This window comes from Furipterus horrens, unplaced genomic scaffold, assembly GCF_987537825.1.
Source record: "Furipterus horrens unplaced genomic scaffold, mFurHor1.1.pri manual_scaffold_4, whole genome shotgun sequence".
Lineage (NCBI taxonomy): Eukaryota > Metazoa > Chordata > Mammalia > Chiroptera > Furipteridae > Furipterus > Furipterus horrens.
The window spans coordinates 47,882,054-47,900,014 of NW_028327174.1; positions in this window are offsets into that span (position 1 = coordinate 47,882,054).

The following is a 17,961-nucleotide window of genomic DNA, read 5'->3' on the forward strand; positions in this document are numbered from 1 at the left end:
AGTGTGCGAGACCGCGCGGTCGGGCTGCTGGCGTCAGTGCGGAGTAGGAAACTCCGGCGCGGCGACGTCGCAAGGCTGTAGTACAGACCCGCGAGCGGTGGCTTTTAGATGCCACCCCCGAGGACACGTCAGTCGGGGGCGGGGCCAGCCCTCAAAGTGCCTAGTCTTTGTGTATCAACACCACCTGGGCCCCGCCCCCCGGCCCGCAGGTCCCGTTCGTGCCTCCACTCGCTCCTTTCCCCTCCCGGCAGACTCAGGGGCCCCGCCTCGCCCGGTGGCGCCCCCCACCCTCCCGGAGCGCTAAACCCACACTCTCGTTCCCTAGTCAGCCTGGGAAGAGCCCCCTCTTGCCCCCTGCTTCCCTGTTCAGCCCAGCCGGGATTGGTGTCCAACAGATGCAGTTGTCTTCAAGGTGCCTTCTTCAAATTCCCTTCGGTGCATGTTACCAGCAGTCTGCTTTCTACACAAGGCTTTTTGGGGACACATTGCGCCCACCCAACCCTTTCCTGCCTGTTATTTTTGTGATTTACATGGGGTTGTTCTCTCGTAAACTTGGGCTAACGCGGCAATGTTGTCTGCCTGATTTCTGTTCTCGTTCTTCTTCCCCTAAACCTGCTTTTCAGTCTTCAGCACTAGCCCGATTAGGTGGGGTGGCAGCTCGTTTCGGGATATCCTTTCTGCGTGAACATGAAAACCCAACTAGGGGAAAAGCTACATCCTGAACAGCAAGACAGACCCCTTGATAGGCGGCCCCGTTAGACCTCCAGTAAGGGGGACGGCTCTTCTAAGGAGGTGGTAGGAGTCTTCAGTTTTTATTCGCACAGCCTTTTCACTAATTCCCCCACCCCACCCCCCACCCCAATTGGAGAGCACTTATCCCCCTCCGTGCCTTTCTTTCCTTGTATTTACAAGCGCGCTTGCCTCGGTTGGAATCCTAGTCTCGGAGACTCCCGAGCCTGGTCCTTCTTTTGAAGTCGTGATGTGGTCTTGTTGAACCAGGCAACTAGGGGGCCCCTCTGCTATGGAATGCTCCGTGCTGCCGGAAAGACTGGATCCGTCCTCCTCTGGAAACAAAAGGCCCCTTATAAGAGATAAATGTTTGTTGGCTGAATGAGTAAACAAACGAGTTTGACCTACTGCTCTCTTCCTTTTGGGGACGTGGGAGAGGATTGGGCAGGGCATAGAGGAAAGAATTGGGTGTGATCACAACTTTTGCTTTCAAGGTTTTCCTGAGGAAATCTGTACAACTGTCAATTTCCGTGGCACGTGAGGTTGCCAGTGCCTTGGGCCTGCACCAGTGTTCAGGACAGACAATGGAGGACCTGATTTCCCCTTTCTGCTCCTACGTTTTCCACCCCTTCAACTGCTCAGACAAGTCTCACCTAAACACTAGGCTTTCTTGCTTTAGTTTCCAACTTCCCCTCACCATCACGCAAGCCTTCCTCTCTACCTTAATCCCTCTCTTCTCACTTCTCTTTTTGCAGGTACTGTTTTCTAAACTATGCGGTGCAGGACCCTTTTTGAAATCTGTGTTGTCTTGTACACAAAATTATTCAAGTTCCTTTGTAATCTTAGTCTCCCCAGGAAGACTGTGAACTTCCTGAAGGCAAGTTTGGCACCTCAGGTAACCAGGGCTGAAAAAACGTACATTCCACACACATTCCCTAGTCACACCAATTAACTCTTCTTTCCAGGAATGCAATCTTAGTGATGGGTTAGAGAGCACTCCCTGGAAGTTCTTTATAATTGGATATCAACTGATAAAAATCAAAAGGTCTAAAATGACTTTTTCACTGCTGAGGCCAAGGAGTCACCTGGAGCTCTCCTTTTCCTCAAATATCTAGTCTATTAGCAAGTCTTGAGGGATCTTCCTTCAAATATATTCAGAATCTTGCTACTTCTCAATATCTCCACTGCTCTGGTCCTAATGCAAGTGACTGTCACCTCTCTCCTGGATCACTACAAAAAGCCACAACCCAACACATCTCTGGGCTTCCGTACTTGGTGCTCACAGTCCATTCTCTGCCCAACAGTCCAAAAGATCTTCTCAGACATAAATCCCTTGTCTAAAGGGATAAATTTATTTCCCTTACCTAAAGCCCCCCAGTACCTTCTAACTGCAATCAGAATCAAATCCATATTTATCACTCCCTGTGGCCTTCCGTGGCTATGTCCTTGCCTATGTCCTCAAACCTCATCTTCTACCATTCTTGTCCTTTGCACCATGAACTACTCACATTGATCTTCCTTCTGCCCCTAAAACACTAAGTTATTCCCTTTACAAGGCTCTGCACTTGCTCTTTCTTCCACCTAGAAATCTCCTTGCCTATATCTTTGTGTGGCTGTCTTCTCATCACTTAGGTCTTAGCTTAAATGTTACCTCCTTGGAAAAAAAAGAAAATCTTCCTTGGCCATCCCAACAAAAGTTGCCCCTTCCATGCATTTTCTCATTTTCCTATTATATGTTTATTGCATTTTTCATGATGTGAAAACATATTATTTAATCCTTATTTCTTTGCCTGTGATCTCCCCTTTCCTGCATCTTCCTTCCCAACTCCCTTTCTGGAATGTTAACTCCATGAGAAAAAGTCTTTTGTTTGGCTCATCGTTGACTCTTTAGTGCCTAGAACAATGCCTGATATACAGGAGTTCAATAAGTGTTAGCTGAGTGAGTACATTTAATTTTATCCCTCAGTGCCTAGCACATAATAAACTGAATAAATGTCTGTTGCAATTGCTTGATGGTGGAAAAGGACAGGTTTTTGTGAGCCCAGTCTTTCATAAATCACAGGCATGAGAATTGATTCTAAGAGTTGCTCTCTAATGTTTTATTACCATATTGGACTATGTACACAGCCTTATATTATTGTCCAGGGAGTGTTATTCAAAATTTAAGTATGAACACTGACATTATGGAACAATAATGAAATTCTACCATTCTGCCCCTGTCCCTCTTCAAACCACACTCTTCCATTTATTCCAATGACTTCCATATTTTCTTAGTAATATTCTTTCCCAAGTTTCTCAATAAATTCCTCTTTCCACTCCTTTTTATTCTTCTTATCATTCTGTATATTTTATTCTTTGGATCACATTTAGTAGGCACTAAAAATAATGAAGGGTTATATTTTATAATATCTTTGTAAGACAGCTCCCAAACCCAAAGTAATAGAATTATTAATAACAATAGTGTAACACATCATTTCAAACTTGGTGGCTGAAACTCTCAAAGTTTCACCAAATCAGAAATTCAAGAGCAGTTCAGTTGAGTGTTTTGGTTTGAAGTCTCTTATGAGGTTGCAGTTAGCTGACAACTATGTCTGTAGTTATCAAATGGCCAGAATGGGGCTGGAAGATCTGTTTCTAAGGAAACTCACATGCCAGCAAGTTGGTGATGCCCTGTTAGCTCCAATTTAAGAAGGCTTCTCCACAAGTCTGATTTAGTGCCTTACAACATGGCAGCTGGTTTATCCTAGAGCACATGATTCAAAAGAGATTAAGAAAGAAGCTGTAATGCCTTTATAAACTAGCCTCAGAAGTCACACTTATATCCGCCATATTCTATTAGCCATAAAAGCGAGTCTTGATACAACGTAGGAAGGGACTGTACAAAGACATGATTACCAGGAAGTGAAGCTCTTTGGGGGCCATCCTGGAGGCTGGTTGCCATTAGAGAATGTCAATAGCAAACATTTTATTGCAAGAAACACAATATGCAATTAAAAGTGGTTTAAATAATGACACTTTCTATCTATCTAATAGGAAGCCTACATACTCATATAGGACAGTCCTAGGATTAATTCTTGGCCTTGAAAATCTCTTTAAAGACTAAGAGCTCAACATCTTTTCACTCTGACACGCAGGAGATGTCTCCTGTCAGGGTCACATATTGGATTCAGTGGTTTCAGGGGTCATATGTAAACAGGACCACATCCACCGAAAAAGAAAGAAATGTCAATTCTGTGGATTAATTTTATTATGAGAGGTAAAATTTCCTGGAAGTATTGCTGTAGATGTCTCAGGTCCTACTGGCCAGAGTTATGTAACACAGTCATCCATAAAAAGCACATTATATTATGAATCTAGATGTTTGCAAGCATTAATGTTTTTTATTAATTAATTAATTAATTAATTAATTTTTGAAGAGAGAGAGACAGACATCAATTTGTTGTTCCACTTATTTATGCATTCATTGGTTCATTCCTGTATGTGCCCTGACCAGGGATCGAACCCACAACCTTGGCATATTGGGATGATACTCTAACCAACTGAACTACACAGCCAGGGCCTGCAAGAATTAAAGTTTTGTACGTGCACACGTCATTTCTCATCCAGAAAAAGAAAATTATGGTGCCCACAGAAATTCACCCTTAAAAAAATATTTAGTTTTACATTTTAGTATAATATATGCAATTCTGTCAGGACTGTAACACTTCCCAGACTACCGCTATTTTGTTTTTCTCATCTCCTCCCCCCAAAAAGGTGAAAGGAACGGTCTGACTTAATGACCTTTTGTGATATTTATCCATTGGCCTTTCATGTGACCCTGGAATGGTCCATTTTGCTAGGTGTGGAATATACTAATGAATGTGAACAAAACAGTGTCAGAAAGATGAAGAATTTATTGACCACAGTTCTTTCACTGGGTAAACTGACACCTGCTAATTACCAATAAATGCCTTGAAAAGTGCAATGTGAAAGCAAAATTACAGAAGTTTTCACATACGTGCTTACAGGTAATTAAGAATGTGCAAAGATTATACTAAGGATCAAGAATTAAGCAAGAAAACAAAATGTGTGTATACTTATAAAGAAAAGATTTTATTGAATAGCATACTAGACTCCATTCTTTTGGAAAATTAAAATTTTCAAACTCTTATATTTTTCCAAAATAGGGTGACTTAAAGAAAACCTTTATTTTTATATTTCTTGTTAGCGGTGTCTTTTCTTGTCCAAAGAAATGAATGATATGTTCTATTCAAAATACTCTTAAGGCCACAATGGACTTTCATTCTTGGCTTTCAGTTTCCAGACCTTTCTTTGCCCTGAGCTAAGATACTGAAATAAGAACTTAAGACTAACATACCTGCAATTCTGGTTCTTAGATGAAAAGCATTTTAACATCTGGGCTTTGTTCTGGGATCTTTATTCAGATAAAACTCCCGCTGTTTTGGTTGAAATATTTGGCACCTTGTGCCTAATTAAGTCACCTGCACCCAGTTCCAAGCCACCTCACTTTGGGACACCTGGTGCTAATGCCACTTTTCAACCCTGTCCCCATTCACCGACACCCACCAGAACGGACAGTCCAGAACCAACCCATTCTGAAACTGTTAAATGTGTTTTTCTTGATGTGAACCACGTGCACAACACACCCCTTATTAAGAGTGAAATAATGTCATTGTGTAGCCATTTATCATCCCATGGGTGGATGAGGTCAACAAAATCCCCGAAGTTGCTGTCTCAGGAATAAATTTTATTCGTGGTTACAAAAACTAAGTGAGGAACGTTACGGGATAGTGAGGATAACTTACTTTCCTGGTGTTAAGTTGGGGTAAGTGAAACGATTGGGTCATGCACACGCTTTGTTTGAACCATGACGCAGTGCGTTCAATGAGTGGAAGACTCGAGGTCTGTTGGAACCGTCTTCCCTCTTTGTCTTAACACTCCACTGGGAGGTGTGGGGGTACCCGAGTTAGGCCGACTAGAGAGGGCGGGGCTGAGGGGGGCTGCGGCGCCCCAGAGGCGAAGGCGGAGGCGCCGAGACGCCTCTCCTCGCCTCTCAGGATGCCAGCCGGCTCCACGCAAGGTCGAAGGCAAGGCCACGGGACGGTTTGGAGCGCCAAGGAGGGGCGCGAAGGAAGCAAGGGCAGCGGGCCCTAGGACGAGTAGCGCGAGCGGCGCCAGCTTCGGGGGCGGCAGCTGGCGGGGCGTACGCGGAATATCTCCCGGGGGAGAAAGGAACCTCCGCAGTGGAGGGGCGGGACCCGGCCGAAAGACTAGGGGAGGAGGAGACGCAAGGCGAGCGGGTAGGTGGGCGTGGCCGCCAGCGCGCAGCCGCAGTAGAACTCCGGAAATTTCCACTAGGGCTCGGAGCTCCGGAGCTGCAGAGGCGCTGCCAGCCTCTTCGCACCCGGGGCTCACGTGATGGTGATTCACCACGCGCCACCCCTTGAGCCTCGGGCGGCCAGGGGAGGGAGTGAGGAGAGCAGGCGGGGGACGGGGGCAGAGGGTGGATGTGTTGGGGAAGGGTTAGGGAGTCCGGAGAGAAGAGGAGGGGGCCTTGTCTAGAGGAGAGGAAGCGCGGCCTTTATTTCGGCCCCGCAGCACGGGAGCGGGGTTCCTGCCAACGTCCCTGTATTCTAGGCCGGTTGGGAGGTTGCCAAGTGCGCGTCTGCCACGCTCGCCGCGGGCGCGCGGAGCACTCGCTTGCGACAGGGAAAATCTAGGGAGTCCTAAAGCGTCTGAGCTAATTCAGGGGTGCTTTTGAGAAAAGCTGAACCAGGGCCTCGAAGGCCCGCGGAGTTTTCGTGGACGCGCCCAGAAGCGAAAGGATGCCCTGCACGGGACACTGCAGTCTGGGAAGCCCTGTTGCCATGTGGCCGTGGTTGTGTACGTGGCTCCAGACTTGGAGAACTGTGACTGGGAAAAGCGTGCACCGGAGGGAGGGACGAAAGGGTGAGGCCTTGGCCCATCATCTGTACCCTGGAGGCCCAAAGGCACTGGTCTGTCAGATTCAACGTCCCATACCCCCCCCAAGGAAGTCTTTGAGGTTTAGATTAAGGTGAGATTTGTCGTTGCAGCTTTCTCCAGAAGGTTCCCCATTAAGACTTTTGGAAATCAGAATTGCTCTTCTGCTGCGTTGAGTAGATATTACACAAACACCCCGCCCTTAATCTCTGCTCTTGTAAAAAATTTATAACAGTGGTCCGACTGTTAATCTCTCTTGTGCTTTTAGGTTCTTTCTAGTAATTGTGACCCTTTCCTTAAGTCATTCCATCAAAGTCTTGAGAGCAAATTAAAAAAACAAACAAAACTAGTCTGAATTACAAAGTTCAGATCTTTGTTTATCGAACACGTTGCCTGGGAAGACAGGAGTTGTGGGTTTCCTGTCTTCAGGTTTCCTAACGGCCTCTGTTCAGGCCTTTTTCTCTGCTTGCGTCTTGAGGCAAAAGCCTAAACTAGGGATTGCTGCTGGACCTACCAGATGTCTCTTATTTTCCGCATTGGTTTTCCCTTTGACTAGAGCTATTTGTATTATTTTCTCATGGCTTTCTGCAATTAGAATTAGTATAATTAATAAGAATAGCTAATATGCTTGTAGTGATTGGTCCAGGTACTATTTTAAGTTGTTTATAAAAAATATGTGAATATTTAATGATTTTCAACTGTGTGAGATAGGGGTTCTTATTGTCTCATTATCTGCCTTACCTCATTCCTTTCAGACAAGTAAATTGAAGCAAGGACAAGTTAGGTAATGCCCAAGGCCTTCCAGCCTGTAAGTGGAAGAAGGGCAATTTGAACCCAGACTGTCCCAGGTAAATACCATGGTATGATCACTAAGCGACAGAAATTCCCCATTAACCAACATTATTGTATTGAACTATTAAATTTACATTTTGGGATATTTTTTGAAGAGATGTCTAAATTTAGTTTGGATAGAAAACCACACACAATTTGAAAAAGAAACTCTTGTGATGAAATCATGCACTCCAAGCAGTATTACAATACATTTTTCTTACATGTGAGATTATTGAAATATTTGCCCTAAGAATTTAATTTTTTTTCAGGAGTAATTTTTGTCATATACCTTTAGCCCCTAGTGTATGATGAACTCCCCAGGAAAATAAGGGAAATGACATCGAGGCTCTTCAGTTGTTAGTGTTTGATAAATATATATTGTACCCAAAAAGTGAACATCCTTGAATATGTTGATGACATAATGCCAGATGAAAAGGAAGTTTCCAAAAGAAACATAAATGTTGGATAGATTCAATAGCAGATACTATGTTTTTTTTCTTTCTTTCTGGAACCTCCTTTTCTGCCCTGGAAATCTTTCCCGACTCTCCAAGACTGGGTTAGAAGCCTCTGCCGTGTGCTCCTATGGCACCCGGAGTCTACTCCTGTGTTGGGACTTGGCACACTGTGTTCTCATTGCCTGTTCATCTGACTCTACCTCTCAGAAGATGCTTGTTTCTTGAAGGGCAGGCATTCTGTTATGCTCAATAGTCCAGACCTCAATACAGTTATTTGCCCTAAAATAGGAGCTCAGCAATACTGTGTGGTTGAAAGGATGAGTTTGTTGGTCAGCCTTATCTTGTTAGAATGAACTGAATTGCGATTTAACACAAACCACGAGACCAATCTCTGTGTAGTCTTGGTCATGTATTTATCTACCCACCCACCCATCCATCTCACTAGCTGAAGGCCAGGGATATATATTTTGTTTGAATGGGTACAGATCACATTGCCCATCTGTTATTTTGCACATTATAGTTTTTTGACGTTTATTAAATAAGAGCAAAAACAACCTCTGAAAAATTTTGTGCTGGCCAGCTAGCTTTATTTCAGCACCCTCTTAATGCTCAGAGACCATTAATCCTGATCTCACAATAGGGTCTTCAGAATAATAGAATCATGGGGTTTTTAATTGCTAAAGGAGACCTTTTAACTGCTCTGTCCAGGGCATAGCCACTAGGCACACAAGGCTATTTAAATTAATAAAACTTAAATACAATAAAAAAGTGGCTTGTTGTGGGAGGAGCTAGGGCAGGTCAGATCAGGCCTGATGGGAAACTCAGGTAAAGATGCTTTTCTTTTAAAAAGAAGATCAAAACTATGAACATTAAAGTGAAAACAGTATCACAACTATCAACAAAGACAAACTAAGGAGACAACTAGAGAGGGAACAGAATCATAGGTATGGGGAACATGTCGGGGAAAGTCAGCTGGGAGGGGAAAAGTGGAGAGAGATAGGGGAATGGTGCAGGAGTTAAGCATAGTAAGAGGGTGTGGAATGGAGAGGGGGATGTTGAGAAGAACTTTATGTACGACCCATGGACATGGACTAAGTGCAGGGGGGACAGCTGGAGGGGGGTTGCTGGGTGGAGGGGATCAAAGGGAAAATAAATTGGGACAATTGTAACAGCATAATGAATAAAACAAACAAAAAGATTCTTTTATTTGAACCACTTAATTGATGATGGCTTTACTTTCTCATTTTAAAGTTTGGAAACCCAAAAAAGGAAAACACTGTGCCCTTGTGAATAAAAACAATAAAAAGCAAAGTTCCTTAATAGCATTAGTTACATTTCAAGTGCTTAATAGCCACATGTGACTAGTAGCTGCACTGACATAGACATTTCCATTATTTCTGTTATTGCAGAAGATTCTATTGTACAGAGCTAGTAAGAGGGCATAGTTTTATTATCTTAAATATATCACTATTACCAAAACATTTCAGATTGCTTACAGTTCTTTTATATACGAAGAATAACATTAATATTTCATATAGAATAAAATTTTCTTCTGTAACAGCTGTGTTTAAATTAATGCACATTTAAACATATTCAGGAGAACTGATGGTTCAAAGGGATTCCTCCTTGTATTCCTTTAGAATGAATGCCCAAATTGATAAGTTGTGAATCTTAATTTTTTTCTCTTTAAAAATAACCAATTTGTATCACTGCACAAATTTGATGTTCATTAGATTTGTCTGTGCCTTTTAGGCTTGCATGATTGAGAAACTAAAATAGTGCAGTTGGTAAAGGACAAATGCCAGATAGTTTTGGACTGACCAAATATATGTTTAATGATATCATGCATGCAGTACAGACAGTTCTCAGTTTACAAACACTTTTCAGAAGCAGCCCAAATATAAAATATACTGGTGTACCTTCTTTAAACTTATCCTTAGAACAGTATCACCAAGGTAGCCATTGTACAAACAATTTTTTATTTTTTATTTTTTTGTTTATCTTTAGAGAGAGGGGATTGGAGGGAGAGAAACATCGATGTGAGAAACACTGCTCAGTTGCCTCTCTCACACTCCCAACCGGGGACCTGCCCTGCAACCCAGGCATGTGCCCCAACTGGGAATCGAACCACCAATCTTTTGGTTCACAGACTGGCACTCAATCCATTGAACCACACCAGTAGGGCACACACAAATTTTTAAATTAAAAAAAAAAAATTCTTGAAAATTTTAGAGAACGTGTAGCTTGAATTGTGGAGGCCAAAAAGAAGCTGTGAAAAACCCTGGGGAATTAGCTGAGGTTATTTTCAAAGAGCAGATTTGCTTAAGCGGTAACCCCCTGACAAAAGTAGTCTATTTCCATCTTTCTCCACCAGGCCCCACCCCTTTTTGCTGAGCATCCCTCCCACTTTCCCAGCCTTAAAATTCTCCAGTTTCACTTATACTCCAGTTTCAGTTCTATCAATTCAAAATTTTGAGGTCTTGGGCAAGTTTGCTAGCTTCCTTGAGCCTCGGTTTCCTAAATTTAAAATAGGAATAATGCCATGCTGGTTGTCAAGAATTAAAATTTATCTGAAAATACTTTGTAGATTAGAAAATAATATGAAAACAAAGGATTATGATTATGACTGTGAACTAGGTTAAATGTCCACCAGTGTCGTGCCTATGATGGAAATCTGATTCATCCGTATATTTAAGCCAGTTGATGGTTTGAAGATTCTTGGTGGAGTAGGGGGTAGGTATTCTGGGAGGTGGGAGAGAGATTTTTAAAAAGGAGAGGGAAGGCTGTGAAAGAAAATAGTTGAAGATTTGGAAGAAGGTTGGGTAAATACCACCTTTTCCTTTAAGGAATGAATGTAATTGCATTTTCTATTTTCTTCGGTTTCATTGATTATTCCTAAGGCTAAAGTTTCTGCTTTACATTCTAATTCATTTGACATCGCATGTTTTTGAAAACTTAGTGTTGCTTACTTTGATTTTCCAGTAGTCTTGCTGATGAAGATTCTGTGAAGGGCAAATTCAAAGTACAGCTGGCTGCCACAGCACAGGGGTGGAAAAGTGATGGTTGTGGTAATAGGATGGGGGGTGGGGGGCTGGGCAGCTATGCCTTTAGCTCTCCAAGAACCAGTGCCAGTCACAGACATTTACTGGTTAAGGCAGAGGCAGCAGTAGTTAGATCAGACCAAATCAAAGCAAACCAAGCAGAAACAAACAAACAAAAAATGAGAAGGAGGGAGAAGGAGAGAGAATGAGAACAGGAGAATGGAAGTGGATAAAGAGGAAGGGAAGAACACCAAAGAGAATGATGGATAAGATTATAGTTCTAAGCACAGTACATTTATTAACTCATTAAGCCTTATGACAACCCTATGAGGTAAGCGCTATTATTATTATCCTCATTTGATAATAGCATCTGTTCTTAATGTCACAGCTCCTAAGTGGTAGAAATGGGACTTGAACTCAGTCATTCTGAGCGTGGAGTTTGTGATCTTCACCACTACATTAGCAGTTCTCAGACTTCCTGGTCTTAGGGCCCTCCTTGCACTTAAATTATTGAGGGTACCAATAATCTTTGAAATTTACCGTATTAGAAATTAAAACATTTAATGCATTTAAAAATAATAATAAACCCATAGTATGCTGACATGACATTTTAAAGTGAAAATAGTTATATTGATCAAAATAAAAAAATGTAGGGAGAAGAATGGCATCATTCTACAGTTCTGTAAATGTCTGCATTATATGAAACTTCTGGCATGACAGTGGTTAAGAAAGAGGGAAGGAAATGTGAGAGACTGAGGGTATAAATGATGGGAACCCAAGGCCTGTCTCAGTGAGCGCCCCAATGTGGCCTGAATGAAGAAGAAATAACTAAAGGATTGTTTCTGAATAGTTATAGAGCAGCACCTGGATTTTCATGCCTACTTTAATCCTCTATAGGTTGTTTGGATTCTATTTATCTGCTTATAAAATACATTTACATATAGAGACATGTAAATAAATATATATTTGAAGGTCAGTAAAAACTTCGAGTCTAGGGAAGATTCTGAATTCGAAGGGATTTTTGAGATTATCTGACTAATTTTATGGAGGGAAGTAGCTAAGGCTGGGCAGGGAAACAACTTATTGCTGGTTGAACTGCTGATTGGTGGCAAGACTATTGGTAGAACCCAGGTCCCCTGTTTCCTCCTTCCACTTCAGAGTGTCATGTCATAGAAATTAATAAATTAATTATTCAGCCATTAGGTAAATCTATTTCCACCAGAAGATTTGTGAATTTGCAACTGTGTAATCTCTGGTAAATTCACATGCTTCATCAATGCCATTGTGAAGAATTGCCCTTCTCCTCCCCAAATTGCCTCTCCCAAAATGTCTTGGTCTCTTTGATATTTTGTTAGGACTCGTTACAGTTTCTTGCTTATTGCCTTTTGTTTCACAAGTACTTTTGGAGAGAATATGGGATTGAAATTGGAAAGTGGGTAAGAATATGAGAACCAGCAGTTCTGAGACATCTGAGAACACTGATTGGCCAGTGCCTGTTATCTGCAGGATCTGCTTTTCTTAAGGATGAGCATATTTTGGTCCACAGGTTTCCAAGACAAGCACATTTCTGCCAAAATGATCCTTGGACAAGCTGTTCTGGAATTTGAACTTGCTACTGAAAAGGGGTTAAGTCCAGGACACACACACTCATTTCAGCGGGGGGTGAGCCATAGTTGGCTATGTTAACACCTCATTATACAACAGTTCCAGGATAAAGTGATTCCAGATGTGCTCTCAGCAAGTACCTAGTACTTATGTGTTTAACCCATTAGGCTAAAACCCACTTTCTGAATTTTGGAGAAGGCAGATATTAGTTATCTAGTCATTCCTAGTTACTTTATAAAGTTGATTCTAAATTGGCTATAATTTGCAATGTGCTCCATGTTAGGTGATTATAACCCTATGAAACATATCTACTTGCATATATATATATATATATATATATATATATATATATATATATATCAGAGAAGGAAAACTGTGACTCCAAAAAAACCTCCGCTGCCTTGCGGCATACCTCTTCAGGGGAAAGGCTAAGGGAGTAAACCCCGACAAAATCCGGAGCCGGAGTCCCTAAGGCGGTTTGACGTTGTAGTCAACACCGGCAACTCCTGCGGCGCACCTGAAGCCAAGCTGTATTGACTTCGTCTTTCCCTTGGACCCTTCAGCTGCGAAGAGAGGGAGGGTCTGCTGCATGGGCAACAGCAGACCCTCCATATCACCCTGCCCAGGCTCTGTAGCTTCAGCTTCACTGGAGAGGACACTCCAGCGTCATCGTAAGATGTCGATTCAACATGGGAGGAGACAGATACCGTGTCACTCCCAAGTCGGACTGCACAACCATTCTCGGCGGTGCAGATAGACACTTAAGAAGCTACACCATCGTCTCTCGAGACGGACGGCTGCCAACGAGATATATATATATATATATCTTTGATCAGAAGTTTATTTTTGGGTACTGGTTCAGTAATCATTAAGTTCCTTTTTCTTGGGCGTTTCAGTTAGAAACATTGAGCGAACATATATATGAGAAGTATTCTAGTCTCCTTCTGCTCACTGGCTTAATACATGCTTAATCAAGCTGCTTGGAATAGGGAAGCCCTTGTTAAAGATCCCCTCCACCCCATATTCCTTTTAAAACACTATTTGAAAATTTTCACTTTTAAGTTTTGTAACCTGAATTTACAAAGAAGAGTTGGAAAGAAAAGGCATGAATGCTTTCTCTAACAAGTCAGATTATTATTAAGAGTATGGAATTTTGTATCACTTGGCCCTGGAAGGTAAGGAGCTGAGTAAGCATTTCATTTTGCTTTAAAGTATTTCAGATTTGTATGAAGAAATTATGTTTTCTGTTTAAAACAAAAGAAAACTTCTTAACTAGTGTTTGCTTACTTTAGTTGAGAACACTGCATTGTAATATGCCCCTCTGATATGATATGAAAAAGTATTTTTAAAAATGTAGGTATTATGTCTGGCCTTGAGGATCACAACATTTATGGGTCAAAGACTTTAACATAAGGCAGCGATTTTCAACAACCAGTGTGCTTCAAGACTTTTTAAAGCATGCAGTACCTGACTATTTCGTCAGGGGCACTGACCTCTTTTCCCTTAGATTGTTAAAGAAAAAAATGACAACAGCCAACACAACAATAGTTGTTCAGTGTGAATGAATAAAAAATGATTCAGTTCAGCCAAAAAAGTAACATTTTTTTGTGTGTGCTAGAGAGTTTCAGTAATTAGTTTATGTGTGCCACGAGATGAAAAAGGTTGAAAATCACTGACCTAAGGCATTCTTCACTGAGCGAGAATATTAGAAAACATTTTGCAGAGGTACCCGTTTTGTTGCAACTAGCATGGCCGCTACAGCAAGGCAATCTAGCTAGGAGCTTGGATTTTAGATCTAGACTGTCTAATTTTATTCCTTGTTCTGCTTTTTGCTAGCTGTGTGCTTCAATTCGCATAATGAAAAGGATGGATAACAATTGGTGAGGATTTAATGAGTCTGTATTTGTAAAGAAAGCACTTAAAACCCTGCCTAGCACATATTAAGCATGATGGAAGTGTTAGCTTAAACAAATTAAAAAATCTCAGAATTTGTCTTTGCCATGTCAATGGCAGCTTAAGCAACATATCACTAGTTAAAAATTTTTTAAAAATGATTGTGTTAATCCTCTCTTGTTGAAACATCCTCTAGGTGCTTCCATCCAACTGTGGCAAAAGTTGGAGGATAAGAAGGTGAGGGAAGTACAGATAGTGGAGTGTAAATGCTATTGCTTAAAGCCTCAGACTAGGGCCTTGCTAGGTAACAATTTGTTTTTATTACTTCCAATTGGAGATAAAGACCTTTGTTGTTACCCATCAGCCAGAGATGGACTGTAGTCTGTATGTGGATTGCCAAGCATTGTAATTTAATAATGTGAGGGGCTGCTTTGGCCAGGTGGCTCAGTTGGAGCATCATCCCATACACCACAAGGCTGCCAGTTCGATTCCTGGTCAGGGCACATACCTAGGTTGCAGGTTCAATCCTGGGTGGGGGTGTGTATAAGAAGCAACCGATCCATGTTTCTTTCTCCCTTCCTCTCTCTAAAATCAATAAACATTTCCTCAACTAAGGGTTAAAAAAATGTGAAGGGCTTACTCTGGAGGAAATGAAAAAGTTGTGATGGTCCTTAAGTCACTTAGTTAGTCAGTACTGAGTCAACCAGGTAGGGTTCCTAGTCTATATGACAATTATTCTCATGCTATTGTAGCCTTGACCTTCAGATTCACCCAGCTTTTTACTTGGAGAAGGCCCTTCTTCCTCCTGGCTGACAGTACCATCCCAGAGTGCAAGGCTTGACAAATAAGAGTACAGACAGGATTTCAACCCTTCCCACCTCCTCCACCCACAATTTAGTGCACTATGAAAACTGCGCATTGAATGTGGTAGCCCTGAAAACAGGTTTTTGACTATCACTTCTGTGCTTTAGCTTAGGACATATGTTGTTCATTCTGTTCAGTCTTCGTCTATTTAAATAGTTGGAATTGGGGAAGAGATGGTTAAATGGTTTTTGTCATTGAAACCAATAGGCAATTGCGAGTTACTACTAAAATAATTCGCAAGTACCTGGCTGATAGTCCAAGACAGTTTTCTATCATAAGTTTTATTAAGGCACTTATTTAGGGTTAAGGTCCTGGTGAACCTTATATGAGTTTAAAAACAAGGAGAAAGGCACTAGAATATTAAACCCTTTTAGCCATAAATCATATTTCTACAATGCCATTGGTCCTCTTTTTTCTACATGCACTTACAATTTAAGATGATGCTTTTTATTTCCAATGGTTTGCAAGCTATAGCTGAAAGACCAAATGCTTTGAAAGGCTCTGGCTGAAAAACTCTCAGTCTGTTGACATAGACTCATGTCAGGAGTGGCCTCACAAGATTTGTGGGCTTTGGCCTCTCTTGTTTTTTATTCAATATTTCTTTTCAGTATTATGCACAGTTTAATTCCTTATTGGACATGGAATAGATTAAAATCACATTAAAATTTGAACTTCAACCAAACATAGCAGAAAGTTTTGATTCTTTGACATTACCTCCCCAGATTCTTCTGTTACAGCCAGTGGTCCTGAACTTTAGAAGATGTGGATCAGGTATAGCTAGCTCTAGTGTCCCCCACAAAGAGAGTGCCTCCTGTAAATAGACATTTCAAAGTTTTATTGTTTCAAATCTATTTACCCTCATTACTAGGGAAACTTAAAGTAATGTTTATTGTTCTGTTCTAATCCTTTTGCATTTAGAAACCTTTCATTTCCATTTCAAAATGAGTAGAAAGTTTGTTTTTTTTAGCACACTCATGATGTAACAGCCCTAAAAACAGTTGTTTTGATTATCAAACTTCTAATAATAAGCAACATATATTCAATACATTATAGTTTCTAAAGTACTTTTCAAATGCCTTATCACATTTAATCAACCTGAGCTTTGGAAATGGCTGTTATGATTTTCACCATTTTCATAAGCTAGAAAACTGAAGCTCTAAGACCTACATACTGTGCTATCCAAAGAATATAGGAAGAGAATCAGACTTATCACCCTTTATTGATTGAAAAATAAATGTATCCCCATTTTCCCAAGGGATTAACTAATACTACAATTTAATAACAACTTTTGCTTGCTTGATTATGCGTAACATAACTCATATGGTGGGAAACATGCATTACTCATGGGAGAATTTCACTGGTACTACCACTTTGGAAAACAATTTGACAAAATTTAGTACAGTAGAAGATGATTCTACCATACTACCTGCAATCCCACTGCTGGGTTTAATCCCTAGAGAAACTCTCACAACACCTGCTACAGTCCTAGTGCAAAGTAGGAGCTCAGTAAATAGATTTTAAAAGAAGAAAGGAAGGGAGGGAGGGGGAAAGGAAGGAAAGGAAAACAGAAGGAAGGAAGAATATTTTTATCATTGACTTTTTGCTTTGTTCTGGGACTGCTTCCTTGCCATGGTGTTCCCAAGTCACCCTACAGGTCTGTCAACTCTGTTGTAATTTTGGGGATCTCAGAGATTAGCTTCTACATCTGCAAGATTCTATTGTGAATGGAAGTAGTGATGATCATTAACCAATGCATGGAATACATTTTGTAAATATATTTTCTTACATAACCCACATGATATAAATACTAAGCTCTAATTGCATATGTAAAATGAGTCTACCTAATGTGTAAAGTGAGATGCACCAGTATGTTATGGGTAGCATAAAATATTGGTTATTATTGGATCTTTACAATTCTGTTGGCAAAGAAACATGAGATCTGATACCCTGAAAAGATAAAATGTCTTTTACAGGCATACAGATAATCAAAAAATATTCCACTGGTTGTTGAAGTGGGCGTTCTTTTAGTAAATATTCATATACACCAAGCGAATCCTTTTATAACTTTATTCCTACAATCATAGAAAACATGGCAGCTCCTCCGATAGCTGGAATAATGTGTGGTTACCCTGGCAACGGCATCTTAGTTCCTGCTTCCAAGTACCACCTGGTGATTTCAAGTATAACAGCTGTGCAGCATCTACATTTCCATTGAGCAAATAAAATGCATTCATGCATCATCTCATGGAGCATTTAAGAAGAAGTGAACTTGCAAATTTGGGTAAGAAGGGAAAGAAATAGCAGTACATACTAGCAGAGCCAGTTGAGATTTAAAAGCCCTAACTGCAGTCTTGGAAGCATGCCTGAAGCAGCCAATGCCACCACATTAGGGCCATCAAATCAGAACTCTTAATATTCATATCGGCCCAGTAGCCCAATAATATTTTCTTAGCCCTTACTGAAGACGTGTACTTTTAAGTGGAATTGGCACTCTCCATCCTAATAGACATTTAAACAAAACGGTTGTATACCATCTCCATGAGAGTTAGAGGAATATGAAGAAAACAGTGCCCTCAGTTTCA